Source organism: Mya arenaria, chromosome 1 (assembly GCF_026914265.1).
Source record: "Mya arenaria isolate MELC-2E11 chromosome 1, ASM2691426v1".
Lineage (NCBI taxonomy): Eukaryota > Metazoa > Mollusca > Bivalvia > Myida > Myidae > Mya > Mya arenaria.
Genome location: NC_069122.1, coordinates 56,594,338 through 56,610,380, shown reverse-complemented (window position 1 = coordinate 56,610,380; position 16,043 = coordinate 56,594,338). Strand labels below are relative to the sequence as shown.

At 33.0% G+C, this 16,043-nt stretch overlaps 1 long non-coding RNA gene across 1 annotated transcript; it reads right to left on the bottom strand.

Moving 5' to 3' along the window:
• Positions 1 to 1,332: 1,332 nt before the first annotated feature.
• On the bottom strand, positions 1,333 to 15,581 carry LOC128237215 (uncharacterized). Its single transcript, XR_008261527.1, has 4 exons — positions 15,477 to 15,581; positions 7,762 to 7,835; positions 2,370 to 2,492; positions 1,333 to 1,963 (listed from the first exon to the last, which is right to left on the bottom strand). It is a non-coding gene; the product is annotated as an uncharacterized LOC128237215 (long non-coding RNA).
• Between the last annotated feature and the right edge of the window lie 462 nt (positions 15,582 to 16,043).

Genomic DNA, 16,043 nt, shown 5'->3' with positions numbered 1-16,043 from the left:
TTTCAAATGAACATTATTATTTATTAACTATTTTGATTCAATTAGCATTCACATATAGTCAAGTCACCATGATTTGCATTTGAATTTTTGCTATTTGTAACATTAGACATACCTTATATACTTCATTTGTACCAAAATTAAACAAATAACGATCTGTATTATAAGATAGCATAATTTGAAAAAAAGAAAAAAAAACAACTTTTATTACTTAATTAATTGCTTAAACAATAAACATACATTTTTCCATCCTTTTTTATGAAATTCAAAAGCCATTGCATTACTCTTCATATTGACAAACAAGAAATAAAAATAGTTCATGTATGTAATCATCTATTTTATTTAATTTAAACAATCATTTGATACCATTATAATTTAGTTCTTACAAATCATGTAAGTAACTTCACTTTCAATAAATTGAGAGTTAATAAACAGTCACATGACAAATTCCTTTTATTGGATCTTCAATGTCAGATGGAAAGCTATTATTAAGGACCCAAGTGATGTTTGTTCCTGCATCTGAACTGCCTAAATGCAGCCAATTAGAAATTTTGCATTGAATGTTACATATTTGGGTTAATTAAGGGCTATAATCCCTGTCCCGACAATTTTGAAGATAGAACTTAAGAAAAGTTATTGACTGGCTAAAAGAAAAATATGAATTGAGGAATATAGGCAATGTAATCTTTACAGATATACAAAAATGATTCGCAGATACATATTTAGACTTATCGACATTTTACTTAATATCAGGTTCTTACAAATTATTTATAATATTATTCATACATACACATTATTTAGTAAACAGTACTGTTTCAACAATTCAAACAAATACATAGTTACAAATCAAATGTTGCTGTATTATGGCAAACACTTGGTGTTCTATCAGTACTTTAACTGAACTGGAACCTCAGATCAACCCATAAAGAAATGGAGTCTAGTAACTTCCCACTCGCCTGCCTCTTGGAACAACTGGGCCATGATTTTACCAGTTACCAGTAAGTGTTCTTTTAGACCATCATGTTGGTCAACAAGAGCACCGCGGAGTGGGTGCCAACGCTCGTCTGTTTTTTTTCCAAGTCGAAAAGGGGGGATAACTCAATATTAATTAAAGGCAAAATTATATGACCTGCTATAAACATGCATAGTGTTAATAGGAACACGTGTAGGAAGTTTAATGTGAAAATGTTGAACGGTTTTTGAGTTATGAGGTAAGGTTAAAGTTTTTGGACGACGACGACGCAGACGCAGACGCAGACGCAGACGACGCCGACGACGCCAAGGCTATCACAATAACTCGACTTTTTTTCTTCGAAAAACAGACGAGCTAAAAATGTAATCAGACAAATCAAGACTGTCCGTAACTGGAAATCGGACCTGTTTCAATACATAGGCCACACTTTTTTTTATCCAACTCCTTCCAAATGATGGGTAGTGACATGGACATTCCTCAATCTAACTTCTGCAGTGACTTCATTCATTCCTTTAGTCAAATACGGACAGTGTGAGCTGTTGAGATAGACAGCTCCTGTGACATCACATTTTATTGTGAAGAATGTCCAGCATAGATGGCTTGTCATCTAATGTAGCTAATATGTCCGCCCGGTCAGCTCAATCGGTAGAGCGTTGGACTCTGAATTGGACATCCCGGGTTCGATTCCCGGGCAGACCAGGTCACCTCTGTTGTGATTGGTTATGAAATCCTTTCTACGACCATTCGCACTGTACCACTGCACCTGGCATGTACAGAAGCTGTCAGTTCCTTGCAGAGGTGAAGGCACCTAGTACTGGTTCTGCCCAGGATAGGTGTGCGGTGGTTGAACTGTCACTCTGGGACCCTTCAATGTGCTCACGCCGGGACCCGGAGTATAAACTACTAACACCACCACCTGGCAGCCTGCTCTGAAGCTTGTCCATAGCCCCATATGTGTGGCCAGTCATCCATTATCCCCATTTTAATGATAATCTGAAAATAATCCCAAGCACATTTATATGCATATTTATTATATCATATCCACTTCTATACACTTATCTTCTCTAGGATGTTCAAACAGGCTTGATGTGACAATACAAAATGTGAAGACAAATAAACAGTGAGATACAACAAGTATATTGAATTTTCTGTCTGATTTAAAATGATTTGTAATATAAACAGGACAGGTGAAACTTCCTATTCGACAAATATCTTTTTTTTATTGTCATTTCCAAGCATTTTTTATGATTAGATTATTTAATATTTCACAACTTAAATACTATCAGGAAGTCATAAGATTAACCATCTATATATATATAATAAATCATATATATATATTTAATATATAAAAACAAGTCATTATACAAATGATATACACAAATTAAAAAGGTATTTATACTTCTGAAACACTGTTGCACAAGCCACTGGGCACAAAGAGGTTGATGAAGGTTTTCCTGATGCCCTTTGAGGTTTCCCCACAATAATGAGAAAGATGACCTCTGAGAGAGATGGTGGTTATTTCCTGAAACATTAAATTTATACATGTTGTATATAATTTAAAAAAAAGGACACTTGACAATATACAGAATGCTGTACATAAAATTCATAAGTCCTATAAATAAATGCTTTTGAAAAATTCCAGAACATATAAACAGCAAAACCCAAAACCTCTTGATTTTGTTCTCAATTGGCCAACAGGGAAGTATTTTTTTTTTCAAGAATCCATGAAAACCAGTGATATAAAACTGCTGACAAAAAATTAGATCATGCATTTTTCTTTAACTGTTAGTAATAGTTTAACCCACAAAACATTGGCTTTCAAACGAAAATATGCAAATCTGCGATATGATCTATGTCAGCAGTCTTTTATCATTGGTTTGCAGATACTATTAAACCCAAAAATTTGCTCTTTCCAAGACAAAAAAAATAAAAAAGTTGTAAAAATGGTAAATTTGTGAGAGTGCATGCAGCTTTAATAATAATTAATATATTCTTGTAATGAAGCTGTTATGTGCTAAAAATAGAACCCAATGAAAAATAAGCATATCCTAATAAGCCTAGCTTTAATATTATGAAGTATTTACTGAATCAAATAGACATATATAGGCAAATGACTGAAAAGCTACCATAATTAAAGCTGCACTATCACAGATTAAACATTTCGACAACTTTTTAATTTTTGTCTTGGAACAAGCCAATTTTTGCTACAATCCATGGAAACCAGTTAATAAGACTGCTGACAAAAAATTAGATCGCGGATTTTTATATTTAAGTTCATAAATTGATGTTTTATGCATTTTTCTTAAACCGTTAGTAAGGTTTTAAGCTCTAACATTTTCGAAAATAAGAAAATCTAAGATCTGTTTTTTTATCAACAATCTTACATCAATGGGTTGCAGATATTTACGCAAAAATTTGCTCTTTCCAAGACAAAAATAAAAAAGTTGTAAAAATGGTAAATCTGTGAGAATGCAGCGTTAAGAGTATTTTTTAAACTTATAATGAAAGTCATTTGCATTTATTTTACATAAGCACGAAAACTAATGTGTTATTTATTCTGAACTCCTTTATAAAAATGTAGGACAAAACATCCCATGTCATTTTTGACTAAGGGGACAAAACACGTCCAACCCATTTAGACAGGGTTGACAAAACAACCCAGATCATTTTGACATGGTGGACAAAATAACCAGGAAAATATTGGCAGTTCAAAAAGTTAAGACCCCCCTCCCATCCTACCAACACTTGAAAGATTAAAACTAATTGGCCATTATCAAGATGTGTTTTATTATCCCCAATAAACACCCTTTTTCACTTAATTTATTAGGTTTAGAAATGTTACTATGGAGATCTTTATCACAGCATAAGGAAGACACAGTGACTTTAATCATAAGGATTTGCTACAAAGCTACAGTACAATATTAAGTTCAGCATTATGATAATCCTTACTTCAAAACACTCTTCTTAAAAAGGTGTTCAAGGCCAAAATCTAATATTCATATTCATTACAGGCTGCTTTGCATGACAATTATTAATTTCAGATATTTGCTTTAAGCAATTTATTTTTAATTATAAAAACACTTTCTCATAGTTTTCATCTTCTTTTTGATATTGACATGTTAATATTAAAGGGGCCTCATTTGTTTTTAATATTTACGTTAGTCTTATATTAAAGCTGCAACCTCACAGATTGAACGTTTTGACAACTTTTTTTAAAAAAATTGTCTTCGAACAAGCGAATTTTTGCGTAAATATCTGCAAACCAGCGATAAAAGACTGCTGACAAAATATCAGATTGCAGCTTTTCATACTTCCATCCAAAATTGATGTTTTATGCATTTTTCTTAAACTGTTAGTAGCAGTTTAAGCTGTAAAACATTAAATTTGGAATGGAAATATCAAAATCTGAAATCTAATCTTTAGTCAGCAGTCTTTTATCACATAAGCAGGTATTTACACAAAGAAATTCTAATACATAAAGTTTAAACAAAAAATAAAAAAGTTGGAAATCAATACATACACAAGTTGACTAACATATATTTTGAATAATAAACCTTAAATTACTTTCCAAAGAATGCATTTAAGGAAAAGTTACTTACTGAAAACAAGACTGTAACAATGCATGTATTTTAAAGTGAAAACGCATATATATTATGTATTTTAAAAATGTAATCCTTTATACTTTTTACTCTTTCTGTTTTTAAAAAGGATGTAACCCTAACCAAATCATTTTATTTTTGGCCCTACTATAACACAATCAAGAATTTAGCCCCACATTCCAGAATGCAGGGCTTAAATTGTGTTATCATTTTGATCACTGACATGACATCATTGACAAAATAAGGATTCAAAAATCTTTGTTTCCGCCCAACTGACCCTATTTTTATCCTTCTGATCCTTTTTTGTTTTTGGTGTTTTGATCAATATGTGCTTTTTTAGTAAAGACCTTAATAATTCCCTGATATAGGTCAGTTTGCCAAAGAAACATGGTCCTAAAAAAAACAACAGTTACCGTATGCCTACCTTTTTTGATATTTAACTGGAAACTATGAATACTTTTTTTGGCCTAAGCAACAATTTTTGTTTGAAGCCAGTGTGCATGTGCATACTGTGTATTTTTTTACTTAATTACATTGTATTGTCTGCGAATTACCAATATCAAATCCATTGTCCTATTTAACAGGATAATGGTTTTGATATTGGTCCCATGTATTATCTTTATAAAAAGTGTAGGAATTTTATTCAAGACCATTTGCAAGATGTGTCATGTTTGGTGTCAATATTATGCTTGAATGATCATATTTTATATTTGTCATTGTTAGATATTTAATTTGTATAAAAAAATGAGCAATAACAAAACCTCTAAAGTTTTTTCCTCAGTTGGTAAGAATTACACCTGTTGTTGTTGTTGTTGGGTTAATAAAAGTCTGCTTGCCTATGGCTCCATTATGGCTTGACCCTGTCACACCCCCTAGTGTGACTGAAACATATTTGTGAGGCCAAAGGGGGATCTATCTTCATTGAATGTCAGTATTTATTTTAGCTCCACCCCTTTTACTTGACCTGGCATCGCCCCTTTCACTGAACCTGACATCTGATTGGCTGAATGAATATGCCTTTTAAAGGTTTCCTTATGACTGACAGCCCCCAACCCCACAGAGAAAGACTGGTCATTTGAGACAATCACTATCATATTTTGAAAAGGCGGCTATATGCATGACTATGAATTGGCTTGTAATTGATTTAAGATAATGATCATTATCTGCAGTTATGCACTTAAATTCATAAAAAATTCATGTTCCTTATACTATGAAAATTTTGGAAGAAATACATGACTGTCAATTTAGAATTGAACTTAATTTCCATGTAAATATCCTTAAATTGTATAACATGTCGAAGGCAAAATGTAGATTTTCACAGATTGATACAATTGCTAAAAGGCATGTTCATTTTTTCAAGATAATGACATTAATAGAAGGTTTCTACTTTGTGTAAGGTTTTCTGAATTTAAACATTTTTTTTGTCTTCAAGTCTCTTAACATTACCAAATAAAAAGAACTGTCCTCCAGTTTGTATTATGTAGAATAAGATGTAATTTGGAAGTAACTGTAATTTGTTACAAAGATTGTTTAACCAAAACTTAATGAAAATCCCACATTGATTTCGTGCATTTATATATATATATATATATATATATATATATATATATATATATATATATATATATATATATATATATATATATATATTAATACATATAGCCCGGAATAGTTGTAGCCCGGAATTATAGCTATTCTAGTTTTTCCGACCTAATCCTCCGGTACAAACAAAATTAAACCGTTGTAATATACACACATTACTTCGGAAACAATAGAGTCATTGGACTGTTACATGAATTTCAATAGCTCGAAATTCACCTTTTATTTGTTACTTCCGGGCTATATGTATTAACATAACAGGGTTTTCCCATGCTGGTACAAATAAAAGGCGAATTTCGAGCTATTGAAATTCGTGTAACAGTCCAATGACTCTATTGTTTCCTACGTATAATTCCGGGCTACAACTATTAAGAGCATATACTATCACACTCATCTGATATATTGGGGATTAAATTTATGTACCAGTACATTATCTTACAGAATGATAGTGATAGTCATTATCAAATTATTATCCTGATTAATAAGTAAGTTGTTGAGTGAAAACTATTTTTAAATTGAGACAATAAGGTGGATGACATGTTAAGTTATTGAAAGCTTTGAAGATTTTATACAAAAGTTATAAGTTGTCTCAATTTATGATTTCGAAAACCATTAAATTGGCAGGCCTAAGCATCATGAGCCACTCACAGACTTTGATGGAATTGGTAAAAGACAAAAAATAAATATTTACTTTCTTAGTGTTGCAATGCAAAAGATACTGGGCCTACTTTCTATCGAGTAAAACATTCTTAATATATATTTAGCTTTTTTCCATTTGCCAAATAATGGAAAATTATTTGAACTTGATTTTGAAAAATAATTATTTTTTATCCTGACTATATAATTATTTAGTCTTTAAAACAGACTCTCTTCCTTTTAAACTCTAAAATATCTTTAAAAATAAAATAAAATACATTTAAACCCATTAAGATTTAATTAATTATTTAAACAGGCCAGTCTGCACTGCCTTTTCAGTAAGGATTTTAGTCAAAATCATATCTTCGTAAGAACAAGACAGTACACCTTAGGTAATTATGACCCCCCCCCCCCCCATAATTATGCATAGTATGCATATTTGTATACATGTATTAGCTAGACAATATACAACGATAAGTGTATTGTATATATTAGTGAGCAAATAAATGCATTAATAAATAAATAAATACAGATTTATACTGGTAAATAGATTTATAAATATAAATATTTTAGGAAAGATAAACATTAGATAAAAAATATTATCAAAGCCTTTTTAGCCATATTGTATTGGCTGGTGGGGTTACTCAAAATTACCGTGCATGGTCCGCTTACAACCAATTAAATATTTTCAATAGCTCTGAGAATGATTCATACAATCTTTGATATGATGTCAGTTTTTTTTACATGGCATGGCTTGACTTGATCAATATAAATTTTATATTATATGACTTGCACAATTCACATGACTTTTCATATATATCCTTTAAGTTTTGTGTGATAATAGATCTTTGATCTAAATTTGTGATTCAAAACTTAAAGATACATATATATATATATTTACTGCTTCGGAATCACACTTTACACACAAGACATGTTAAAATAGATTATTGTACTCACTGTTTTTTAATTTAAGTTTATTCATCAAACTCTGTCACTCTAGCTGTCTCTGTATTATCAGCATCACACATCAACTAAAACAAAAAATAATAAGAATTATAACAAGAAAGGTTCAAGTAGTTAGAAAATATATGGGCTGTCATTGGACATATAATATAACAATTTACCATGATTCCATGAAATATTTTTACAAACTAGCAAACCTGAACTACTTTGTATTTTTTTACATCTTTGTGAGATTTTGCATAAAGCATCTATCTAATTCTTTGTTAATTTACCACATTAAAATTTATTGATTAACTGTACTTTTATTTATTTTATAAATATCTTATATGTTGTGCACCAGTCAATTGTAACCCTGGCGCCCCCAGGTCCAGGGAATAGCGGGGACTTTGACTTTCGGTCCAGCCAACCCTGGGTCTAATCCCCTCCCCTGCGGGAACGAACTGATGGTAAAACCCCGGCCAAATGCCCCTGCACACCAGAGACTCTATATAAGGCCCAATCTCAGCTAAATTTGGCTCAAAGACAAAACCACTGCGGTCACCCGGCCCTGCGTGGCCACATAGAAAGTAAAAACACGGCCCATTTCCCGACTATTCCCAGTATACCCCCAGACCGGGGGGTGTGCGTGGTTTGTAACCGTTACAATTGACTGGTGCATTGGTTATAATAACTGAGAGGCCTCAAAGATGCTCACATGACTGTGACCTTTTTGACCTTTTAGCAGATTAGAACAAAGAAAGGATTTTTAAGAAATATACTCAATGAAACAGAGTGAAACTTTATTCAGGGGCTATACACCGTATGATGAAATAGCGAAAGAAGAGAAAATTGTCGAAAACTGACATGAATTTGGTATCAATGTGTACAATGCATTGAAACTAACTAACTGAAGTACCACATAGTTTACAATTAATTGATTTTTCACATTTTTTTTTCCATTAAAAAAGATTACTGGTGGGTATACCTAGTATAATTAATTTTTATGTGTGATTGGCTAGTCGATGTTATCACTTAATGTTACCAAGCTAGGTATATATTAAATCAAATAAACAAATGTAAACTTTCATAGCAGTGGATACAACACTGGACTGCAATTTTGGCGACCACAGTTTGAACCCGGTCTCTGTTATTTTTTCTTTACATTTTGATATTTTTTTACCAATTATGATATCAAAAGGATAAACATTTTATTGAATAATTGTCCTGTATACTGGGACTGACCCTACTGTTTGTATAGTCCATTGGTTAAAGAAAATAGATTAAAAAAGAGAAAAAGATAATTGTAAAGTGTGTGTTTAAGGTAGCACTACCCTAATGAAAACCTCCACTTGAAATGCTTCATTTTAATGTTTTATCCTTTATTGTTAACCCTTTACTTCATAGATACGCAATTTTACTTATCTATCCATAGCTTCATAGATACGGATCTTAACGTTTTATCCATAGCTTCATAGATACGTAATCCTACGTATTCGTAATGTAGGGGCATTTATTTTCATACCTGATGCTTGTTATTCGCTATAAATTCATATTCATGAAGTATAAACATCGATAAATACAATGCACTAAAAAAAACATTATGTTACTATTTAAAGAATTTCGGAAAATCGCGAAATAAGGTCACTGGTATCAAAGATGCGTAAAACGTTGACTGCGCAGGTTTGTGGGCATTCGTTCCTCGTTTTCCTCGTGGAAATTTACACAATACTGCAAGTTATAATTAACTACCAATAATAAAACTATATTTTATTGATCACGCGCCTGACGTCACAGGTCATGGTTCGAAAACGTGTCAAAATGTCGGCCATGTTGGATAAACAAAAAATCATCTGGCTTGTATAAACAAAGGCCATAAATCATTATATGGGACATATGTGTCACTTCTGTTTCGCTAATCCGGTCATAAAAATGCGCATCTGCTTCTACAAATTGAAAGTAAGTACAAATGTGTTATAAAATATTGACTATCCCTATTGTTAAACTTTGACATGACCCAATTTAACATCGATCAGCTGTTGAAACACGTGTTTTCGAATACACAAGAATGCAATGTAGAGCTAATTTCTGCCCTTGTTAACTTCAGTTTAAAACAACATTCCTGAATAATGTCATTTATATTTCAGTGTTTGACTGACGAATCGGAACATTCTGGCTTCGATTAAAATTAGTTTGAGTACGACGTCGAGATGGCGAATTCGGACCTCGGCGTCACGCACACAAGGATACGAGAAATGAGGATTTTTAAAATCAAACCCAAATGACAATACCTGGACATGCAATAAACGATATAAATTTAGAAAACAACAACATGCAGGCCTCATTTAGTAGTTGAATAATAACTTTATTTGTTCTTTGTATTGTTAAATAACCGAAAGTTATACGTGCTGTGACTGTTGATCAACTTTTTTTTTCATCGTTTCATATATATAAATATACCGTGCTTCTTTGTTGTGAATTATTTTTGAATTCTGTCCATCTTTGTTTCAATTCAGGTTGCATTAAATGAATTATAAAAATATGTTGTTTATATAATATTTTGTGTTATGTTTGATAAATAAAAGTGTAATAAAAATTAATTTTCATCAAATTTGACATATTTTTCTGTTTATTTATGAATAATATGCGTAAATAATTTAGATAACAAAATAAAATTTATATGACTGGATTGGAAATTTAATTCTCTCTAAACTTTACATTGATGACTTATTGATTAAACCAAAAGAAATACTACGAAAATAGGTTTGTAATACATGAGGGTTAAAATTCCAATAATATCAATAATCTCCTATGAAGTAGGGGTACTGATATGAACTGATAAGCCATACACTGGCAGCCTGAAATGGCTTAGGTTTACATGAAGTAAAGGGTTAAGCACATACCTACACATCTTTTGTGGGTTCATGTGAGCAGTTCAACTTCAAAGCAACCCAGAAGCTGACATACATGCCATATCCCCCGGAGGGGGAAAAATCCCCCGGAATTTCGACCCATCCCCCGGTCTCCCGGAGGGGGATGAAAATCCCCCGAAATTAAAAAAAGTGTGTTTAAAATTACGCAAAATTATCACAGGGTTTAATTATATATGCCTGTTTGCAGTTATAATGCCCTTCTTGTCTTAATTGGATTATCAACTGATGGTGTGTTTTAACAACACCAATTGGGTGACACTTAATAAGTCAGCAGGGCACATTTCATGCATTGTTTTGATTGAAACTGTCAGAATTTGCATAAGAAATGTCAATTAGACTGGTCAGATAAAAGGACGATTTTCATTGGTTAAAACTATAGGTTTTATCCAATCAGAGAGGATGTAACAAATTAAAGTGTTTAAACATGTGTCATTGTCATCAAAATGATTTATGATTTAAAGGTGACAGTACATTATTTGGTAAAGAAAAGGATTAAAATAACTAATAGACAATGCTGTTCTTTGTTATGACCCACTAATATGTTTACATACATGACATGACCTTCATCTCAAATATCGGAAAATAACAGAACTTCCAGAAGAGAAACTGAAAGTAGACAATTCGGATGAAATGACTTTTATTTATTTTACCCCAAAAACAATAGGGATCTTCTACACCTCATGACCAACCTCCCTACCAAGTTTGGTGATCCTAGGTCATGCGGTTTTCCAGTTATCGATCGGAAACGAAGTGTGACGTACGGACGGACTGACGGACTGACGGACTGACGGACTACCGGACTACCGGACTACCGGACTGACGGACAGGGCAAAAACAATATGTCTCCCCCAGAGAGGGGGAGACATAAATATCGAAACATTAAAATCATAAACAACGATTAATTGATATTTACCTCCTTTCCCGATTTCCATTACCGTTATAACTCAATCCAGTTAAAGTGCTGACTCACATCGAGTTTTTGTGAGTAGCGTCCCTTTTATAAAAAAGTAAACACTCGTGTTTTTTTCAATTTATTTCTCAATAAATCATTTTAAAGTAAACATTCAATATATTTCTGCGTGTGTTAACTTGCGTGATTTTACCTATATCAGTTGTTCTTTTCGGTGACGCAGTACAGATACTTACTATTACCGCGTTCTTCCCCGGTCCGATATTTTCGACCTGAAATGGACTTGGAAAAAAACAGATGAAATTCTAATAGCATAGAAAGGACGCAGTCAATTTTAAAGCGAGAATTGGGGGTAAAAAAGTGCGTCCTATGCATGATATAATACGGTAATATTATGGTGGTGATGTTTTTTTATTTTTTGATGAATGCCAAAAGATGATATGTTTATGAACTTAAACAATAAATTATGCATTTGCTTTTTATCAGAAGCAAACAAATCTGACTATTTGGGAATTGAAATGAAAAATATTGATAAATCATTCCATTCTCTCTATTAGTCTGAAAGTCATCATTTATGATCATAATGAGCAGATTTTGTATCCAATTTTAGAGGAAGGTAAGCCCATTAAATTGTCTCTGAAACATATTTTTCTGTGAAGTATTCTATTTTGCAAGTGAGTGCTTTTATTATGCAATATGGCTGTGTCTCATTAAAATATAGATGAAGTGCTGGAAAAAGGGGTAGACAAGGTAAATTGGCACGTGTGTCATGCCCGTAATGCTACATGGCGATGATGAAAATTCTCTGGTATGTGACCCAAATCCCCTTAAATTCTGGACATAATCCCCTCGGGAGTCTTTCAAAATTATGGCAATTTGTTTTTTTGTACTTGCGTCTTAAAATACTCTGAAATTTTGTCAAATTAGACCTGCTAAAAAAAAAACCCTGAATACTACCAAAATCCCCCTGAATTTTCAGACTTTTGAACATTAATCCCCCTGAATGGTCTCAAGAAAATATGGCATGTTTGGAAGCATCTTTTTATTTTCCATTTCATTAGCTTACATTTTTCAACAGTAGTTTTATTAGAAAATAGTTATTTTCTTATACCGAAGGTAAAACATACTGTTGTTTTTTTTGCATAATGTTCCTAAAAGTTTAAAGATATTTCATATTGATAAGGAACAGGTCATGAGTATTTTTTTAACTTGTTGATTTCGCTGTAAAATGACATTCACAAGCTAAATCTTAGTAGACCAAAGAATTGTACGTTTACGGATTTTTGTATCTTTTTTGATATGGCAAATCCTTCACATATAAATTGTTTAGTATCAAAAGTGGGTAGTTATTCCGATCGGGATTCTGGGTTAAAGCATTTAACATCTCAAAAATATCATAAAACAAGAAATATTACCAGATTATGTAATTTTATATCAGTTCCATACATAAAAATGTCATATCCTCAGGGGTGTAGAAATGGGCCGGAAGCCGGTAAAATAACCCGGTTACTTTAGCATCTTCACCCGGCTATTTTCTCCGTATCAACAAAAATAAAATCTGTTATTTTTGTCATGTTTTTATGTTAACATCAGTTTAAAACCCCGACTGATGGTATTGTATATTTTGGTTTCCGCGCGTTCGGACTACAATACAGCATTAGCTCGATTCGTGACGTCATTAGTCGCACCCCCCTCTGGGATGTTTTCAAGTTCTAGGTTTGGGTTTCCCAGTATTCCGAATACAATAACATTAGCTCGATACATGACCTCTTTAGTCGCATCCCCCATGGGGATGTTTTGAAGTTTATGATTTGCGAAGCAATGGAGGGTGAAAAAAAGAATATTTTTTTCCAGACATCAAAAAGCGTAGTAAGTTTGCAACATGAGCGTGTCTGGCCTTCTGTTAGTCCTATTACCATTTACGCAACATTCCTTTTAATATACGCGTGTTACCCGGATGTAAACAAAATGAAACAAGCTTGCGGTGATGTCACTGCTAAAAATAATCCATTATTTTGATGAATTTTACATGTACCTTTGGTGAAATTTTGTACGCTTTGAACATCACAAAGTGTCCTGATATTTCGTGTGGGTGTTAAAACGGAATAAGTTAGCTGCAGGTGAAATATCTAGAACCACAGAAAATGAAGTTAGATGTTTAATTTTACAGAGGATCACAGAGATTCAGTGGCTGAAAGTATATAATTGATAGAGAAGAAATAACATATACGATTAGGAGGGAATTGCTAGCAAATGGCAAAGCATGTGGTCTGGAATGTTTAAATAGTATCCTGAATCTGAATTTGACAGTTATTTGGCTTATTAGTTAGCTCTCACTGGTGGGGGTGGGGTGGGGTGGGGGGGGGTAGTATTCAGATTCATTTCAGTGGGGTAGTTCTCAGACTCAGTATCATATTCAAGTACATAAGTTTCCCTGTGTCCCTGTTACAAAAAAAAACATGCACCAGAACACTAGAAATTTTGGTTAAAAAAGGCTTAAATTCATCCCACAAGGGGCATTGGGACACGCAGATTCCCCCCCACCTACTTTTGGGATCTTCCCTGCTACTTAAATTAATTTCTACACCCCTGTATCCTATGAATAATTATGAGTTTGACGTTTATTTTTCATTTCTTGCTGTCAAAACATAGCGATATATACATGAAGGGCACCTGCAAGGCTTCAGGGCACAATTTTTAAACAATTGGAACATTTTGGCCATGGCTGAGTTGGTACGATTGTATTTACGAGGTCTATCTAGAAGCTTGTCAGTGGTGGCCGAGTTATTACGATTGGGTCGAGTTGTTCGACTTGGCATAATTGTGTCAGTCAACTTTTGTTTTATTGGAAAGGTAAATAATGTGTTTTAATGCAAAATAACTTTTCACTTACATGGTAAAGTATGAATATAAACCTTTATGATCAATTTAAACCATAAAATACTTCACTTAATACAATTTCAATATTTTTCAAAACACCCCCGGTTTTTGCACAAGCCCGTTTAGACGTTACTGGCTAAGGTCACAAATCCGAACACTTTCTGATGTTTTTTACAATTATCTTGGAGAGTTTATGTTGTAGTAAGTTAAACTTTCGTATGAAACATCTTTGGTTCATGTGAAAACAGCTGTCAAAGTACAGATTCACGATCTCGTCAATATTATGTCGAAAATCGTTCAATTTTATGGATAGTAAATCACCCTTCAAAATACGCTATGGAGGGCACAAATACCGAACACTTGAAAAGCGAAAATACATGGTCATACAATTATAATTAAAAAGTATGCTGTAATAAATAAATGGCATTTTTTAGAAAAATGCTTAACAAAACAAGATGAAACTTCGCAAGTGTGACCAAGGCAAGCCTCTGTATTGATCTAGATCATCGAATAATCGATCACGGTAAACAAACGCGTGTTTTAGCCGGTGTTCAGGATTTGTGCCCTGTTAGGAAATGTACCGTCAACCAGTAAGGATTGGAAGAATGTATTACACGTCTATAATTTTAGACTGGGGGGCGGGGGGGGAGCTACAATAATAAGCGATTAGGGATACTTTTTTTATTATTTTGACATTTCATGTGTATCCCTGTAACTGCCATAGTCTTAAAATCGTCAAAAGACCCATTGACGGTCATTTAGGTGGACTGGGGGGGGCATGGTTACAATTGACTGGTGCAACCACTGGGACACCATTTTTTATTATTTTGATATTTCTTAAAATACTCGTTGACGGCTATTTAGGCAGAGTAGCCCCACTCCCTGTCGAAGTGTGGATAAGAAGAGGACTGTTTCAAGTGAACGTTCTTTACGAGATGTCCTACTTATTGACTGTTTATATATTCAAAATTCAAGACAAAAAATTAAATGGAAAAAAATAAATGACTTACCAATGGGTGTTTGAGATATCCATTTGGCACCACTTTAGTGCCATTCATCGCTCTTCAAAGCTCCATAAAACAAAATCATTCGTCTAACACATTCCCGACATCTTAACACAGATGGTATTGATTACTGTGACATGTTGGTGTTAAACCGGTTTGAAGGTGCATTCACTCGAGTAATAAAGTCAAAGATACACTATTAAGTACTGCCAGATAAGGTTTACCACAATTAATAATGTTGTTTCAATATTCCTAAAAGAATGAATAAATGTCGAAAACAATGGTTCTTATGAAGGATATCGAGTTAAATTTGAAAGAAATGAGCATTACACACGGTATTTCTACCTTATGAGACTATAGTAGACCACAATAAATCTTTTAGCATTTACCAATCATTTAATATTTTTTGCGCTTTCTGCTATTAAAAACACGGTTACAATATTGCTATCAGTAATAAATATTTTCAATAAATGCATTATTTAGTATGTAGTTAAAAGTTTATCAGTCACAATTGATGTTTGTTATATATGTGTATGTATTGATTTTGAATAACAGTGTCACTAAACAAAAAAT